This window comes from Passer domesticus, chromosome 17, assembly GCF_036417665.1.
Source record: "Passer domesticus isolate bPasDom1 chromosome 17, bPasDom1.hap1, whole genome shotgun sequence".
Classification (NCBI taxonomy): Eukaryota; Metazoa; Chordata; class Aves; order Passeriformes; family Passeridae; genus Passer; species Passer domesticus.
In genome coordinates, this window is record NC_087490.1 from 7703451 (window position 1) to 7723326 (window position 19876).

At 43.5% G+C, this 19876-nt stretch overlaps 1 protein-coding gene across 19 annotated transcripts in view; it reads right to left on the reverse strand.

The window, feature by feature from the left end:
* The window catches only part of FBRSL1 (fibrosin like 1), a 502054-nt gene that overhangs the window by 453905 nt on the left and 28273 nt on the right, over positions 1–19876 (reverse strand). The window contains exon 1 of one of the 19 annotated variants that reach the window (XM_064392678.1): positions 12938–12953. The exons of the other annotated variants lie outside the window; for them this stretch is intronic. The gene's annotated coding sequence lies outside the window, so the exon portion shown is untranslated. Of the gene's footprint in view, positions 1–12937; positions 12954–19876 lie in introns of those variants that run through there. 19 annotated transcript variants of the gene reach the window in all.

Genomic DNA, 19876 nt, shown 5'->3' on the forward strand with positions numbered 1-19876 from the left:
GATATTGTATTTTAGCACAATCCTCCAGACCTCACAGCAGGCTGTCAAACCATATTGGTACAGATCTGTCTCATAACTCATTTGGGATGCACTCCTCAAAAATTCAAACCTCAGAACATATGTACCCATTGAGATAGGGCATAAAATAAAACAAAAAAAAATCAACAGAAAAGTCAACAACAGTTTATAAAGAAGGATTATGGATGCAAAGAGATTTGCATCTGATATATAACCAAATCCCAGTGATCTGGATTAAAGCAGGAAAGCCTCCTTTAGATACCCAGAAAGTCAGGGGGAAAAAAAGAACAATTAAAAATTCTACAGGGGCATAATTTAGCCCCTAACGCAAAGCACAGTTTCATTATTCCAAAATGAAATTCAGTGGACATAATGCCTCCCACAGTTTGAAAAAAGGTGCCTGTAAACACCAGGAAATGAGAATTGGTTTATGCAAAGAAAATTAAGGAGATTATATGAGGTTGGGGGAAAAGGATAGGCCACAGCCCTTTCTCCTTCCACCTTCTGGCATCTTTCATTCCCAAAAACCCAACCCACAGCAGAGCAGAGGGTGGGGAAGAAATGGCCATAAATCATTCACACTGGAGCACTCCCCCACAAATTTCAGCTTTTCCCAGAAGCCGCATTTTAGCCAATTTCCCCACCAATAATTCAGCTCTGCTCAAAGGCACGAGGTGCCAGCAGAAGGAGGGTCAGGATCCACAGCCCCCAGAGCCCCTGGCTGGCAGCAGTGCCCAACCTGAGCTGAGCTCTGCTCAGGAAACACGATGGCAGTCCCCCATCAGCTCCCACAGCAAAGGGATGTTTTAATTAACACAGTGTCACGCAATGGAGGAAAAGCATATTTCGACCTGGATTAGCATATGCTTCACTTAACAATAATCACCACACTCACAAAGAGCCTGACAGCTAAAGTATACACTGAGCTGGGCCTAAACAAGTTTCTGACATCAACAAAAAATGTATTAATTAAGAAAAATATTGTCTGTAGCTGACTTTAATGCCTTTTAAAATCATGTTGCTGTTCCCACATGCTATGGAGAAGACTTCTTCTATCCAACTCTTGTGGTGCAGACCAAAGCAAACCATGAGTTTCCTTTAACAAACTGTATGCTTTGTGCAACTGGGGTTTTTTGTTTCCTGAGCAGAATAAAACTAGTTCCATCTGCACTGTAATGAAGAAAAGACTGCAGAGCTGGAATCCAAGGATGCCAATTGAGACTTTTTAAAGATACAAGGTCCTTCAAGCTGCTGCAACCTCTCCAGTGTCTGAGGAGGGAAGAGCTGTACAGGGCAGCTGAAGCAAACCTGAGCTCCAAATGCTCCCCTCTGTTTGACCTAATACTTGGCTACCAAACAATTCATGAGCACAAACTAAACTTACAGAAAGGAAATACACTTATTTTCTGCTTGGCCAAATAGTGAATTAGAAGAGTTAGAAGTTATCTGATAATGGCAGCACCCAGTGCAGCTCTTAATCACTGACAGTAAAAGGTAGCTAAGTAAGCATCTTAAACCAGGAAATTCCCAATTCCTTGCAAAAGAGGGAAAAAGAAAAAAAAAGAATCAATCACAAGCTGTCATGATATCCCATTGTTCAGCACTGTTAGCATTAGGAAACAGTCACAGGGGATTAAGGCAGCAGAGAACATGTAGTAGTTCCTGACTGCTAAGCAAATGCAGGCTGCCTGGTAACACATGGCACAGGGCTGTGATTAATCATTACGATGCGACAGAAGGCAACCACTGCGAGATAATGTCAGCAGCTGAACTGTGCCCTGCCTCTAATGACAAGTTGCTTATCCTAACATGCTCCACATTTGTATGACTAAGAAAGCATCCCCAGCTTGCTCAGTGCCTTCTGACCCACGGCCAGAGAGTGGAGGGTGCAGGTGAAAGACTCAGGGCTCAGTCCTTGCAGGTCTAAAAGCATCTTTGATGGGACCTGGTGGGGAGTGTTTCTCCAGGAAACCACCAGAAACCTTTCACACCCATGTCACGCCACTAAAGGGGCTTCTCTGGATTTACAGCAACAGTATTTTTCCACTTAGACTGCAATCGGTGGCAGCCTGTGGTGAAAGCAAAGGTGATATTTTTTATTTCTACTTTATATCAAGAAGGAACCTAAGCTTCAGAACTTCCAGGAACCAACATCCACAAAATACCTTGCAAAACAACTTTCCCTGAAACTCACTGAAAATAAAATTCAAGTGACCTCTGAAAACTGTGCAGGTGGTTTGATCTATTCCCAGAATTGATTGGTTTTTGTTGTTTTGCTTGGGTCTTTAGCACATGGAACAAGAAAAATTCAAAAGCTCTGCACCCTCAGCAAGGGAAGGAAGGAAAAGCCTACTGCATCTTTCATTCTGCCCACTGCCATGGGCCATTAATGAAGTTCTACTCTGCATTAACCAGCATTTCATGGGAACAATTATTTATTAAGGGTATGGACAATAGCATTGATTGTTACAAGTTTGATTGATTAAACAGACAAATTGGCACAGTTTCTCCCTCCCTGCCTGCCATATGTTTCTTCTTAAACATCTGGCAAAGTCTTTGTTTTTCCTTGAGTAACCTAACAGGTGTTGTACCAAATCCTTAATGCTTCAGTTTTCCCATTGGAAGCAGATGGGTGGAGGAGACACAAGAACACTGCATTTCCAACATTTCTCCTTCCTTCTTCTCTGTGGTGGCCTCACTAACAGAGGCCTGAGTTTAAAAATAGCAGAGAGAATTTCAGATTCATCATTGAAGTGATCTTTTGATGTGGAGAAGACTTTACATCGAGACAAGGAAGTCAGACCTCGCTCCATTGATGCACTTTCCCCTGTTCCTTTTCCCAGCACAAAGGATACAAAAACAAAGGCTGTTCTATCAGCCCTTCCCACTGCTGTCATTAAAAATGGGTAACATTCTCCTCCCATCTGAAGGGGGTTATTTGTACCTTGTTCCTGGGTCTCTACAAGCCACAGTCACCGAGTGCCACAGCCAAGCTCTCACTTCAAGTCCTACGTTGGGCACTGCACCAAATTTGTAATTCAAGCTGAAAGCACAGAAACACAGGTGCCTAACACTGAGAGGGAACTCTTTATTTTGAAAAAATGCAGCACCACTTTAGCTAATTAGGTCTTATCTGTTTAAAGCTACAGGATAGTTTGATAACAATTAGGAAGGACTCCCAACAGGCTGCTGGGATCAAAGGCCCTTTCTGCTACGACGTTTAACAAGGAAATTAACACTTTTGCCAAGTAATTTGCACATGCTGCCAAAGTTGTTTTAACTTGCTGTAATATTTTAGCTTTAAATATGTACCTGCAGAGATGCTGCTTTAATTCAAGTGTTCTGTGTGCCAGCTACAGGCTCCCTACCACACCACCAGCTCCCATTTACTGCTGGAGGAGAGCTTTCACCAAAGGATAACTGAAGTGCTTGTGTCTAGTCACTTCAAGAGATAGAAAAAGAAAACCAAGAAAAAGGAGTTTGGAGGCAAAAATTCCCTCACCATTTTCTCATTCATGAAAACTAAGTATTTCCAAAAGACTACCTGTGGGATCTCAATCCTTAATGTCACAAGAACTAATGAGAACTGTGATGCCAAGATGCCATGCAGGCTTGGAAAATTCCAACTGGACTCTTCTGATGGGTTTTTAATATTTGAGACTGGGGAGCAATCACAGCTCCAGAGAGCTGTAATGATGAATGGCTGAGGGACAGTGAATATAATGAGGGAAAAAACCAAATTGAACAGCTGCATTTCATAAAGAAACAATAAAACCACACATAGCAGTTTTTCTTTTTTAATTCAGTGCAATGTTTAAAGAGACATTCTGATACCCAGTAAATTATGCTCACATATCCTCTGCTGATTACTCTTTAATAAGATCAAGCTTCCAGCAGAGTAGGGTACTTGTCTCCTGGTTCCCAGGGATGCAGGGCTGAGCAGCAGCACTCCCAGCTGGGTCCTGGTGTTCCTTTATTGGAGTGCACCATGCTGCACCCTGACAGAGCCACCCTGCTGTACCCTGAACCACGGGCATGCCACAGCCAGTGCCCTTTGTGCTGCTAAACCAACTGCAGGATCCATCCTTGAAGGAAGCCTTTCCCAGCTGCTGCTGTGCAGAGATGATTCATTCACTCAGCATTACTCAGCTCAGGTTAACAGCCAAGAAGCCAGAGTTTATTGAGTGCACCAACTCAAAGCCAAAATTGCATTTATTTCTTATAGTAAATCAAGAGCAGACCAAACTAAGAGAGACAAGAAGACTGTGGCTAAAGCCAAGCAGTGAAATTTGGAGGACAGGGGACAGCCTGACACTGCTTTATTTTAATTTCCTTCCATAAGGAGGGCAGGGATGGCTTTCTTTGGGTGATGATGGCCAAGGGTGAACACAACAATGGCCTCCAGCCTCCACCATCACCTCACCCTTGGCTACAGCATCACCCATCCAGCTTCTGACCAGGCAGTGTAGGCACAAAGGTTTCAGCTACCCATTGATCCTAATTAGACACTGGTCCCATTTCATTGAAGTATTCCATCAGTGACCCTGTGGCACCAACAGCCCTGAGCTGGCAGCTCAGGAGAGCAGGAGTGCAACTTCTGCAGCACATCAATTTAAAGAGAGAAGATGAAGTGCCATCCTTGGATCTGGAGGCAAAGGGAAAACTGTTTTTAAATCTGGAACCACTAAATACAGACTCTCACCATGCAAACGTACCACTTTCATGGACTAGATACTGGCAAAAAAGCACTTTATTTTCACTAGCACTTCTTTTGTTCTCTTGAGTAACTCACCCACATCAGTCAGTGACCCAGTGCAGCACTGAGCAGAAGTGCCCAGGTCACAGCAAGACGCCAGTGAGTCAGTGAGACACTCCCTGTGTCAGAGCTGCTGCTGGAGCTGCAGAGCTACAACCAGCACAGAACCACATCCTGCCCTGCAGCAAACCCCACCACACTGCCACAGCCCTGCTGCCAGCAGCCAGCTCAAAAAGCCACCTCCAACCCTTCAAAGAAAGCTTCAAGTTCTCTGCTGCTTTTAACTGGAGCTCATAAAGCGCACCAGGTTCTCAAGTTTTTAATCACATAAGCTTTGTGAATTTATTAGCACGACAGCAGACAGCATCAGACAGCATGAGAAAAGGAATTAAGAGTATTTGCAATCCTTTTGCTACTTCTGTTCAAATGTTGATCGTTACATGCCAAGAGACTCACAGGGCTCTGCTTTACCATGCTCCAGGAGCCACTGTGCCCTCAAATCAAAGGCTAAAGGCTTAAATAAAATCAGAGTACTAGGTGCTATAAAAAGGCTGGGGAACAAAAAATAGCTTCTGACAAGTTCTAAGCAGACAAGGCCAGCAAAGAATAAGGAGACATCAGTAGCTGTCACGTATTTCTCATTTAACCTCAGGCAAATTGTTTACTTTTTGCCTCAATTTCCTATCTCTAAAATCTAACTGATAATACTGACTGCAGTCAGAGCTCCCAGGCTCCAAGCCTTAGCCAATACACTCAATTTCTAAAAATGAAAAACAACATCTCAGTCAAGTAGCTAGGCATATTTTTGGATACAAAAGTATCTGCTGATTAGTCAGGGTAACTCTTGAACTGTAAACCACTGTTTTATTAGAAGAATTTTCTCCCTGAAGTTAATTATTAAACTGGACACAGTTTAACTGAAAGTAATATCTTATTTCAGAAGCAATATTTAATATTGCAGATGAAGTGCAGGTACTTTCCCCAATCCTTAACTACAGCAGCATCTCTGACAAAACCAGAGCACATCAATCTGCTGTTATGCTGGAAAAGCTGCACTCTGGATTTGGCTCAGTACACACATCAGGAGACAGAGACTCAGATCACCAGAAACCTCACTCTTCAGATGGCTTGTTGGATTTCTGAGACTGAAGAGCTTTTTCTGGCTCGTACATGTAGTAAGTGAAGTATAGCCAGGAAATTACTCACTTTTGAGGACAGGTCTTTTTTAACCCAAGCCAGAGAAGGTCTGGAGCTTTACTTCAAATGACAAGCAATTAAAACCCAAACCAACCCTTCCCCAACAGTTGTAAGAAGCCAACACCAGAGCACGGCAACTGGAGCCAGTTTTGCAAGATACTTTCTGAAAGGTGGAAATTTGGCTACGTTCCCAATCTAAATTTTCCCCCAGGTGCTCACATGAAAACTGCAGGAACAGCGAGACAGGTGCCCCCACCTTTGCAGAAAAGGGTTGTCTCCAACCCCTTGTACAGAGACATTTAATTTAGTAAATTCACTCTACTCCAGTTTTCTCTCACTTCACTCACACAGTTCCCAACAGATTCTGTGTTACAGAAAACATCTCCTGTAGCCCTTCAAAATTAAGGATGTTGTGCAGGTGTTAATTACTGGCACGGATGGCCAGCACAGGCCCAGGTAACACCACCACAGGGCAGACACACACAGCTCACTGCTGCAGTGGTCACAGGCTCCCCAGAGCAAAACTTAGAGTCAGTCAGAATAGGACAAAGATTTTCCAAAGTCAGTTTGATTGACTTTCTCTTTAAAACCCCTGGCTCAATACCAATGTTGAAAATAGCTTGGATTAACACAGCAGAACTGTTCAATCAGGTACTGATGGTACCAAAAAAGTCACCAGAAACATGAGCTAGAGTAAGAAGATAAACTTCTGGGAAATAAATCAAATTTATTTCCTCGGAAGGCTCATTTCCTTTTCTAACAAAAATAATCCACAGGGTAAGGAACACTCAGGTGCAGCCAAGTCTCACTGACTTCCCAAACTACTGGTGGAGATTGAGGACTCAGATTCAGCAGCAGGATCTAGCAGCACAAGATTCTGACCCTCAGCTTCCACTCACTGGGAAAGGGGGAAGCCACACAGAAAACAGACTTCAAGAACAAAAAGGCAGTGGGGAGATCCTTCCCTCACTACTGAGCACCTCTTCTTTCCTGGCTAACCAGAGCCAAGGGCTCAAACCCTTCACTACCACACCATTGGAGACAAGCACCCTATCACTGCTCCAAGAAACAAAAGGAAGTTTTGTGAGTATGGTGGCAGTAAAAGTAAAAAGCTGTTGTTGTGAGCCCTGGTGGACCCCTCAGCCTTCCCATTTGTGCCAGAAAAAGTAAGAGTTGAGACAAGCAGGCTTGGCGTGGTCATTAATCACGATCAGCAGCAGAGCAGGTTCCACACCACAGGGACGAGCAGCAAGGCAGAAGGGGAATTTCACTTGGAAAGAAAGGGACTGCCCAGACCACACAAGGCAAGCAAAGAGGTACAAGGCAACAGGAGTAATTGAAATACAAGTGTCAAGGGAAAAAGAAAGCTTGAAACACGAAGCCCAACAGAAAGCATAAAAGCACATTTTGAGCAGACACAGAATTGTGCTTAAGGACTGCACACCTTATTTTCTGCTTGATGCAGAAACACACAGTGCATCCCCATGTTTGACCTGTGCAATATTACTTTAAAACCGCTCCCACCACTTAATTCTACAGCCAAAATCTCACCAGCCAGTTCTAATCCTTTTAAATGGTGGGGGATTTCTGCTGATCTTCTATATCTAGGGATCAAACCAGCAATGCTGAAACAGGAGAAAAAAAAAAAAAGTTTGGTTTGATTTAGCACTGGGATATTTTGTATTGAGCAATGAAGTAATTGTGACATAGCTTTAAAATAAAATCCATAATGCTCTTCATTGCAAGCAACTTGGGAAGCCTCCTCTAAGCATTAATAGGAGCAAAAGGATCTTATTTTACAAACCTTTCCCTTTATGTTTTCCCAGCTTACGTGAGCTTAGGAAATCCCTGCTAGAGACTTGGATAAAAGGTCTCATTTTCACACCATTTTCCACGTAGAAATGGTGCTAGAACATAAACCCATTCTGCTTCTACTGACAGCCCTGAACACCTCAGAAAGGGGAGCTCTGATACAGAGAGCACAATGCTGCCTGCCCAGGACTGAGGCAGGCTGCAAAGGGGCAGGTTCCAGCATTAGCAATGGAGTTTCATTGTGGATATTTTAGCTCCAGACACAGTACAAACAACCCCTAGGCTCCCTCCTTAAAACACTTTCAGATCTGTCAGTAACTTCTAGAGTGACTGGGCTTTTTTTTGCACGGATCTCCTGTGCACTGAAATGTCAAAATTGAAAATAATTGAGACCACATGAAATAAGTAGGATTTAATAACAACTGTCAAGAGAACAAAATTAATAGTCTTCCATTTCCACATTCCTATAACGAAAACTTTAATTTCTGGAAGAGCAGAGCCTCCCTGGTGTATCTGATGTGCTTCATTAGTTGCCAGTTTGGAATCGATGCGATCAGCCCGTGGCAGGTTCTGTTATTTAAAGATGTGAATCAACACAGCAGCCGATGGTCCTCCTGAAGAACTGCAAGGTCCCAGGCACAGGAAAACACACACGAAATGCAGCTTGACACACTTGTCTGGTGGGACCTTTGGGTGCTGCTGGTGACGCAAGCCCGGCTGCAGCCGGACTTTGCCCAGTGACAGTTCAAAAGCCAACTGCCAAGTCACTGCTGGGGTTTACTGACACTGCAGACTGGACTCAAGCCTGCTTCAGAAACACTGCTCAGCAAGTCTGGGGATACACATTAAAGTAATTACACAACCCCATAGACTTATCTGAAATTCAGCTCCACAGTCCAAACAAGTTTGGTTTTTTTAAAAATTATATCGTTCCAAGACTATGAGGACTTTGATGCAATTCAGCTGTGGGGGACAGCATGCCAGCAAAGCACATCTGTCACTAATAAAAATAACAAAATGGAGCCTGGGTAAGGCCTACCTGTACTACTGCATCAATTTCCACTCGTTCCTACAAAGTTAGACTATTCATAGCATCATCAATGCAACAATAAACTGAATATTTTAATAGCTGTACTAGAAAGTTTACCAAACAAGCAACAAAGTGTGCAAGGGCAGCTATTATACGAGAGCAGCAGAAAAAAGCCTAAGAAAACACACATATTGCTGTGCTACTCGCTCTCATGTGTTTCTTGCAACTAAAAGAGCTTCATTCATCACCAAAGTCATCCTCAGGATGATTTGGGAAGCTCCCTCTCCCCATCTGAGGGAACAGCACAGATATGAAGAGTGCAAAAACACAGTGGACACGGGAGGGGCTGTGATGGGCTGAGGGAAGTCAAAGCTCTGAGCCATGGGGCCATCAGGGAGCTGCAGCAGCCAAAATCACACCTCTGAGATCTGGCAGAAATAGAAACACTGAGGATGTTACTCAGAAGCAGCAAACTTTCTTGCACTTCACTGTGGTTGGAGTCAAGAGAGCTTGACATGTCTAACCTTGGGAAAAAAGGGCATTCTTCACCTGCTCTCCCCTCTAACCCCAGCTGTGGGAACTGGGAGCAACACCAGGGAAACAGGGATGTGCCTTCAGAGGAGGTTGGGAATGGCACATTGCAATGTCAAGTCTTTCCTTGCACTCAGCTCACACTGCAGATTGCCACACCACCTGAATTTGAAATCAATTTCTCATTTGCAGCTCTCCTCTGACATTTCAAATTCTTATTTTTTCATCATGTGAAAAAGGCCAGTAATTGCACGAGGGAAATTCCTCAACTGTGGGCATGGCAGAGAAATCAATTAAAATGTTCTAGTTTCATTTAGGGAAAAAGGGTCATTCTGCTTTAACCACCTTAGCACAGGAGTGGATGCAGAAACCAAAGCAAACCCAGCAGGACAGATCCCTGCCATTAGGAAGTGCTGACAGCACAATGCAGCTGCCATCCAAAGCACTGGTAACTGAAATTTCTTTTCTTATAAAGAGGTTTTCTAGCACACAAATCAACAAAACATTTCTGCATCCGTAAGAAATTCTTTTTGCATCTCCCAGCCGAGTTCCCAAGTCCCCCCATCAGACTGATTCATATACAGTAAAGCTAAACAGACTGAGAATTATGCCTGGCAATTTCACTTCCTTCCCAGTTTCCATCCCTTACGATATTCTTACTTCACTAGAAATACCACGTCTCTCAGGCATGCTTCTACCAATTTAGCTCCTTCCCCATAAACAGCAGGCAAAGAAGCACACTCACCCCCACCTGAAAGCAGAAATATGCTGCAAGAGCTGCTGGTAGTGGGGTTTTGTTTGGTTTATGTGCACACATGTATAAAACCAGTCCATAAACAAGAGAGAGGGTTGGAACCTCTGGGAAGCCTCTCACATGGCTTTAGAAAACTACACACTGAGGAGCTGAAGCACAACTTTGGGGTTAATCATCTTTCATTCCTTTTTGTCCATCACCTTTGCTGTGCAGCCCCTTGAGACACAGCTCTTGGGGCTGTTGAGTAAAACAGGACCCGGTCGAGCAGGATTTAGCACGGCACTAACCTCACTGGGATCTCCCACCGCAACTAAATACTCCAGTATTTATTTATCCACTTAAATGTACATTTTGAGCCAGCATCTGCTTTAAGAGATATACACATATGCAAGTCAGCAGCAGGAAATTGGGTCTTCTGGGAGATCATTATCTCTCGGTGCTGGCAGGGAGAGGATCCCTTTGAGAAAAGCACCAGATCCTACAGCATCGTGCCAAGCACTGATGATGCTGGTGAAGCACCTACAAGAGGTGCCTCATTCCACCTGCACAGCTGTGGTGAGCAGTAAGCAATGCCTGCTGCCCCCAGCCACATGTGAACACCTCCTCCTCCCCACGCTGCAAACCCAGGACTCATCAGGGAGGAAACAGCTCCCTTCTCTCCCACCACTTTGGATACAGGAACTGACTCATCCACAGGGGGTTTTTCTCCCCCCTTTTTCCTCATTCCAATGCAAATATGAAAAATAATAGTCTTCGTTTCAATATTTAATCATATGCTTCATTTAATAATGAGTCCAAGAATAATTTAATCCTGGCTATCAACATAAAAGAGATATTGTTCTTTTTGCTTGATTATGTACTAAAATAAACCCCCCTCTGCTCTCCAACTTCTCACAAGCCGGAGTTTTGCTCGTTCTGACTTATAAACACAAATTATTTTATAGATTTGATTGCACACTCAACACCTTGACCTGAATTTGGAAAGGCACAGGGGATGCTTCTCCTAACAATTTCACCTGCCTAATTACAAATGCTGCTGTCTCCCTTGAATGAACCAACTGGCTTATGAAACAGAGAGGGAGCTGACATTTCATGGCACATCGCCTCGTGCCTCAGTGAAGAAAAACACATCACGTGCCACAGATTTCTGGAAGCATCACCACTCCCTTATGGTACGTGATCTCTTGCCAGGAATAAATAGGACAGAGTCCAGCACTGGAATCACATAACATTTGGCTCGCACATCATTTTTCTGTTACTGCACATTATTATACCAAAGGCACTGTTCAGGTACTGGCCACTCTGGAAAAATCTCATTAGCTATGAAAAACCTGGACTTAAGTATGAGGTGATTAATAATCTGGAATGTCGTGCTTAGATACCCAGTAAAAACTTGAAAAGAGTCCAAACCTCTGAAGAGGGCAAGTGCTTTTGCATATTACCTTTATGTGATTTAAATGATCCCCCAAAACGTGCTCTTTCCAGGACAAATGGTGCCTGTTCTCTATACATTTGTTAATGCTTTAGAAATGGTCTCCAAATATTTTAAGCATCTATAAAGCACAATAATGAGAATGCTGCTGTTTTGCATTAAATATTTTAACAAAAAAATTACTTCTATCTTGGCAATATTCACACACAAACTCTCTGCTTTGTTTTTCTCTAAAGACCTTTTACTTCAGCTCCTCCATCTTTTTCCACCTAAAACATTTCTGCTCAGTATTACATGTGTGCACTCCCACTCTTAAATCCTCCTTCCTCCTGTTTCTCATCGTGCATACTTCCTTTGGAAACATTAAGTAGGATTTATCACTTCTTTCTGGAAAAAAAGTGTTTAAAATTTGAATACAAGTCCTTCAGAGATAAAGCATCCCAGGTTAAATTTAATGATGTCCAGGGGAATACTATGCAAGTGATGAGCTGCCTGCTAATATGTCAGTGCTTTAGGGAAGAAAAATATCAATTAAATTTCATAGCATGCAACTACATACTGACCTTGAAAGCTATTTGTAACTTAGTTTAAACTTGAAAATTCAAAGTCTAAGTCAGAACTTCTGCCCTAATTGGTTTTAACATCACTGAAGAAAGGCACAGTTCTGTAGAGACTACAGAAATACTAAAGAGAATCAATCTGGAGAAAAGAAGAATTCCCCCAAATCCTATTAAGTGTTTAACCATGACAATTTGTGCGTGCATCTGGTCTCCTCCCGCCAATCTTGGGTTTTGGCCATTGCTTCAAGAGATATTGATGGTTCTTGTTTCTTTCAGCCTTCTGATAATGCTAAATTAACCCAACAGTCGTGATAGCCCAGTCTGCCAGCTCCACAGCAGCGTCCCCCCCAGTGCCTGAGTGAGAATTTCTGTGGCTGAGCAGTTTATTACCAAGAGAACAACAACCCAGCAGCAAGGGCCACACAGGAGAAAGAAATCTGCTATTACCAACTGCTCCACCACCCAAAGGGAACCCAAAAGGGAAATCTCTCACCTGCAACCAGACTTCATTTTAAAGCCTCTCCCACAGCAGTGCCTTTCCTAAGCAAGCTACAATTCACACTGTGCCACATATTCCACTGCAATTCTAATAGCAGGGGGTAGCTTGGGGGGTTTTCAATTATTATTTTTATCTGCACTGACCTAGCTTCTCAGTCTGAGATTTCACCATCAGGAAGAAATGACAGCAGAATATGCACCTGTCTTTCCTACTACAGAGCTCAAGCAAAAAAAAAAAAAATCCCATATACTTATTCAGAATAAATACACTTAATTTCATCAAATATGTGTAATCTGCACTTCCAAGCCACCAAACAGAAAAAGGGAAAGGAAGTCATTGTGTATTTACCAAATATGTCTAGAAAAGCCCAGCTCCTTCCAGCTACAATCCAGCTTTGCCTTCTGTAGAAGTTTCCAGAGCACAGGCAGCAACAGCAGGACATAACACATGTCGTTGTTAGGACAGCCAAGCAAGTCTTCTCACCCAATTCTTCTGGACTTTGTATTAGTAACAAAGGACTTTGAAATTCTTCCAACATTCCTTGGAAGTTGACTTAAATTCTGCGATGCCTGAGCTGATGAAAAGGCACAATGGTGAAAGAGCACAGCTCCTTCCTCCTCAGCTAACAGCACTCATTCTGGTCAGAGTGAGGTGGAATCCATTTATTTACTCCGAGACTTCATATGGTGACTCTTTTTAGGTGAGAAGCTCGCTGACATCATGACTAGCAGCTGGTCAGAACACCTGGTGTCCTAACACCAGGTGAGGTGAGCAGACAGAGCCATCAGCCCCATCAGTTAACCCTTGTAAGGGGGGTGTTCTTCCCCTTGCAGCAAGTGGAATGGAAAATCCTGCACAATTAACAAGTAGTCCAAGTCAGCTCTGAAATCCAGAGCTCTCTGAGATCCAGCTCAACTAATTTTGAAGTTAAAAAGCATGAGAAAACAAAAGAGCTCTTCTGATCAGGGCTCACAGACCCATTTATGTGAGACACTGCATGCCAGCTCAGCCTGTAGTTTAACAAAGCTCTACCTGCAACTTTCCTGGCACCAGACTGTGGTGAATTCTGCAGCAGCCTGAGGCACCTGGGGCATCCACATCCCATCAGACCCACAGTTATATACACATAAATACACACACAGCTCTTTCCTCTGCTTTGAAACAGCCTGCAGAAGCCAAAGCATGAACTCCTCCTGCAGAACAGCCTGGGCTCTGTGTAACATATGAGGTTCCTTCACCATGAAATTTGCTCTCAGACTTCTTAAAGTCTGAGTAATTATTTGAAGAGCAGAAGACAAATCAGACAGCTCCTAGCATCGTGTAAAGGATCCCAGGAGCAACAGAGCAGCTCTTTATTCATGGAGTGTGAGCACCAGGGCTCAGCTCAGAGGGAAGCCTGTGAGCAGACAGAGTAGGAACCCATTAGACTGAAAAGAAATGCCAGAAATCCGCATCAGAGGCTCAGGCAGATCCTCCTGGAGCACCAGCCCAGTCCAGCCCCAGCTCCTGCAGCCCTCAGATGGCTGTATCTTCCTTAAGTCTCTGTGTAAGGGGATAAAATGAGATGCTGTGGTTCAATGACACAGCCCAAAGGGAATTAAGGTCTGACACGTCCCCGCTTAGAGGGGATAGAGATAAGCCTGCAGAGAACTCTTACCTAGAGCAATGCCAACAGGCAAAGCCACCACACAGCTTTTGGGCTGCTGCAGCCCTTTGGGAACAAGAATATTTCATGTGAGCAGCCTGCCTGGTGCAGGCACACAGCAGGGCTCTCCTGCTGACTCACGCTTTGCTCCCAGGGTATTTCCCTGCTTTATTCAGGCTGTGGCCATGGAACAGCAGGAACAGATTTGTTGTCACACAGGTGTTCCTTCCACAAGTCCCTGGTAGCAGCAAGTGGAGTCCAGCCTTGCTGACCCTCAAGGTGAGGCTGCAACAGCTCCCACCTGGGGCTGATGCTGTAAAACAAGAGGGGAAAGTGGGAAATGGGCAGAGGAGGGGGATGCTAAGCACTAACAAGCCCAAGATAAGCTATGGTTGTGGCAAAAACTTTTACAATATAGCATCTGATCACCTAGAGCTTTCACTTCAGTATTGTTTCCACTGCCTCTGGCTCAGGGACGTGATGTGGTTTTGCTACACTGCTGAGCAGTTAGCCTCCATGGAGAGTTCGTTCCCTCATGGCCCAAAACTGCTATCAGGAGGGAATTTCACACCCTCCCCAAGGCACCCATCAAACTGTGCATGAAAAACAAAAGCCTCCCTGCAGCAGGAATCCAGTAAATTACACCCAGGGTTTTTTTACACAGCTAGTTGTCTCTGGGATCAAACACTGGCATCTCTAAGGGGACATTTCTTTGGAGACTTCTCAGCCCTTTGGAAGGGCTTTGGTTCAGGATATCAGGGCTGTCCTCATCCCGAGAAGGTTGGTGGTAACAGCCTCAGGTATTTTTCCATACCCTACACAGCCCAGGAGGGGACAGAACTGGACCCTGCTCCTCAGCAGCACTCAAGAAGCACTTTAACCTGAGCAATAAAACATTTAAAGTCTGGGTGTTTCTAAAATACACATTCAAGTTCCAACCCCCTTCCCTAATTTCCCCAATCACATTATCAGTTTTACCACAACAGGAAAAAAACCCCACAAAAACAAAAACCCCTTTGAGCATTTCATAACTGGGTGGGGGTTTAATATCACTAAAGCCTCTCACTGGTTTTCAATACAGCTTTATTTTAAGAAAGCATCTATTATATGAAGCTTGGGCTTTGGCAGGCAGAGCAGAAGCCTGGCCAGCGCAGAGAAGGAGGACAATACTCAAAGTGCACCATTATTGTGTCACTTTTTCATATTTCTTAATACCAACTTAGTGAAAAAGTTTACTACTTACTGGAAGTTACTTAGCATATGACTTCTACATTATTCTGCAGCCATGATACAGCCTCTCCCTTTCTATCCTCCTACACAGACTTAGTAGAAACATTTTCTAGCAGTTCATCTGAGCCAGCTATTTAGTTTTTGCTTGGCAATATTTTCAGCTAGAGGCAGGTCCAGCCTCCAGGAAAACAAGTTATGCAGCAAGAGGGTGGGACACTATCAGAGAACACATAATAAAGTAAATATTAAGTATGACCCATGAAAGGAAAACTAAGATATATTGTTTCCATAATATTGTAAATTAAGTCACTGACACTGATGTAAGAGGTGATATTCCTTGTGTGCTGTTTTCATTCATGGGCCATAGAGTGGAAGGTCAGAGCCAGGTCCAGAAAAAAATACACTGTAAAGGGCCAACTGCAAACCCAGCCATGACCCAACATCAAAACAGCAGCCCAGGAGATTAAGGAAAAGATCCTCAACCCAGCTCATAAACCTTCCACTTAAGTCATTGAGTAGGAAAAACGTCACAGCCTTTTTTCCTCTGCTGCACTCAGGGTTCAATGGACCTAAAGCAGCTCCTCCATCAAGCAGGGTCCTGCTGGTATGGATGAAGAGATATTGCTGTGCATTTATTGATTAACTTCCACACAGCATTTTCCAGTTGCCTGAGAATCAATTTAATATCATTGCTGAAAGCAATAAGGATAAAAAAGCTGGATGGGTACCTTTGATCTACACAGTTTTACCAGGCACCAGCAGCTAAAGCGTTGCTGAGACTCTCCTTAAGACATTTTCCCCTCCTCGGAATTATTTTGTAGTTCATTCAATAAAGCAGCAAAATAATTTCCTGACAAACTAGGAAATGACTGCTGGACTGAATTCAAGAACTTCAGAAAATATTAGAAACAGAGATTTAACAGAAAGTGCTTGGATCCCACTGACCTTACAGACAAGTCAGACTGTCATTTCCTCAGCCATCAAACCCAACCTGCTCAAAGGCTGGTGGGAGGGAAATGATCCTCACTGTGAGTCACGTTCCACTGCCTTCCACCTCAGACACACTTCCCAATGCAAGCCTGAAGGAGTCACACACACAAAAACCTCATCCACTAAGACCTTGCCATAACAAATTTGCTGCAAAAACGATGCAATTGGTAGAAAGTATATTTGCAAGTCTGAGCTGTGCAGGGAAGTCTCCACGGAGTAGGTGGGCAGGGGAATCACACCACCAAGTTCAACCTGCAATGGCAGACAAGTTCCTTCAAGTCCCTGCTGGGAGCAGGAACAGCAGCTCACCCACACACACTGCAGGCTCCCCAGGGAGAAGCTGCCCTGGCTCCACAGCACAGCGAGCACAGCTGCAGACCAAGCTGCACCTCCCTGCCCCAGTCCAACACCCAGACACACTGTGCCACCCATGGGCAGTGCAAGGCCCTCCACAAACAGCTCAAAGCCAACGCTGGAAGAGTTCCTCAATTATTAATGCTTCTCCAGGACACACACCACTGACACCAAGAGAAAATCCCAACAAAAAAATAAAATAAAATAAAACCCCCAAGAACATAAGCAGTCAAAGCTTTATTTTACCTGCTGCAAATTAAAAACAACTGCTCCTTATTTCAGCTCTAGCAGTGCACTCTCCATCTACTTTTGACTGAGAGCAGTGCCCAGACAAAGCAGCATACTAGTGCTGCTCCGAGTTGAAGACCGTCTGATTATTATCAATTATTATAATTTATTATAATCAATTATTACCATAATTGATTGAGGTTACTGTTTTGCTGTCAGTCACATCCATCTCTACAGTTACCACATGTAGGCACCACAGAACCCAAAAAAAGCTGGAGTTCATTGGGGTTCACTACTCTGGGACTGGGCCTGCTGCTGGAGGAATGAGGGAAGGTGCTCACAGAGAACACCAACCTCACTGTGCCTCCTGCCAACAAACTGCACCATTTCTTAAAGTCTTCATTCCACCCTGAAAAGGCCCAAGAGTGCTTTGAGCAGTGGCCAGCAGAAAGGCTCCCCTCTGCTCCAAGGAGTGGGTGAAGCTCGCTGAAGGGAATGAAAAGAATACACAGGCTTGTTTATAATATTGCAGTATGGTTTATTCCTCTTCAGAGAATAACTGCAATGTATGGCAAACTTTTTTTAATTTTTTCTTTTTTTTAAAGAAGGCAAACCACATTCCAAGCTGTCACTTCCTGAAGGTTGCACTATGGACTTTGGGCAGGAGGATGGGGAAACTCCTGACTCAGCCCAGATGAAAGATGGGATTTGGTACAACACACGGGGGAGAACAGGGACACTGTGGTGGCCCATTCAAACACTGGCTAAAGCAAATTCTTGTCTTCTTGTCTCACTAGCAAGGTTTATGTCGGCAGCAGTGAAATGGGAGACATTTCAACAACTTACCAGGATATCTAGGAATTGCACCAAGGTCTTGTAAATAAGAAACTAACTAAAAGCACTGCTGTACAGTTTTCTTGCAGATTTTAGGGGGGGTTGGCTAGCAAAATGTTAGTAGAATTTAAATTAAAAAAATAAGTACAGCATTAGCCTTGATCTAGCAGAGAGCCACAGCATGTTTCCAAGTATTTCCCCCAACCTCCCACGGGACTTCCCATTTCCTTAACTGTAAACATGTGAGAAGTCGCTGCACAACTGAACTAAAAGTAGTACATCTGCTTTCTCAACAGTTACACTTGCCTATTAAAATTTAAACTTGGTTCCTAAGTACATGAATATTTGTGTGCCCTGTGAGGAGCATTAGATTCCCCTGCAAGACCTTCTTTCTGGTCAGATGCTCCAAGAGGAACAAATGTAGCTGCTGGAAACTGCTCAGCAAATTATTTTTTTCCAGAAATACACACCAACCATTTCCATCCAGAGATTCAATGTTTCCTTTAAAGAGGAAATAATTCAAGTTTGTTTTTTTTTTCCAGAAGTAAAAAATCAATAGTTTCAATATTTAAATTCTCAAGCTGTTGTTTAGTCCCACCGTTTGCGGGGTGGGACATATTTGAATTAAGTGAACCAACTCAATGAGCTGCTGCTACCTGGAAACTCATCTCTGGGACAGGTATGTGCATTGAAGGAAACAGCAATAGATCATTTAATATCTGCCCTTCCTTCCCTTAGTTTACAACCAAAGCAGTTTAAATGCAATGTATGCACCAAACAAGTGTAGCTCTACCAACACCTATGTGGCCATAGGCAAGCAGGAGCCTCCAGGATTTAAAGGGTGTCACTCCTAACGTGAGGCTTCCTAACCTCAGGAAAAATGCACATTAGAATCCCAGCACTAATATGAAGAGGACACTCTATTAACATTCAGGGTTCTGAAATCTCAGAAGCTCTGCTGAAGCCGAAATCTCAGCTGAGATCTCACCCACACCAGCCACCAAGCCCACCTCAGCAGTGCAGTGACCACCCAGTGACAAAAAGGAGATAATTTAAAACACCAGTTTTGTAGGAAGATGGTCATTACTGACTCTCACAGCTAGGGAGACAAAGAGAATAATTTGAGCCAAATACATCCTTAATTTTTCCCCCACTGAGATAAGATTACAATAGGCTTCCCATCTTTAGCTGCTCTCTTTTGTGAGTTGCACATATGTGCTTTTTATTAGCCTTGGGCTTTGCAATTAGATGGATTTTCAGTTACTTCCAGAAATGCTGCAGGATGACTGAGCTGCAGCTAATCTTTGCATCTCACTAAATGGGAATATGAAAAATGCAGCAGGGCTGCCCAGCACTACAGCCAATGCATCTCAATTCTGCACTTCCACACAGACAAACAGCAGTGCTGTATTTCACAGCTGAACCCTTACACAGGCACCAAAAAGGCAACCACAGCATAAGGAGAAAACTAGTTATAATCATTGATTTGTAGGGAGGAGAAGGAAAAATAACACAGGCATTGCCTGCCAGGAGATGACCAATTTTCCAATAGTTCTGCCACACAGAAACTCTGTAGAGATGTGAGCTTCCCTTTTTATTTTTTTTTCTTTAAAACTATTACAGCAAAACAGAAGATTACAGCTGCAACAAGCTATCCCTTGACTTTAATTAGAAAGTATATGTTGTCTGGATTTAAAACTTCCCAACGTGGTGTTAATGAACTGTAACACTGTAGCAAAAGGTATTAATAAACATGCCAGACGGTGGGTTAGATAACAGATCTCTGCTCCTAGTTCAGAGGATGCTGGTGGGGGAATTTTCTCTGCTGCTGCTTCAATCCAGAAACTGTAAAACAGGGAATTCGAGTATTTAAAGTGGAAGACTGAGGGAAACTATTTACCTTGCAAAATTATATTTAAACATCTACTCCATATTCTGTTTTGAGAGAAGTTTCTTCTAATCTACAAACGAACACAAATTATGTTTTGGGATTTTTTTTCCTCCTG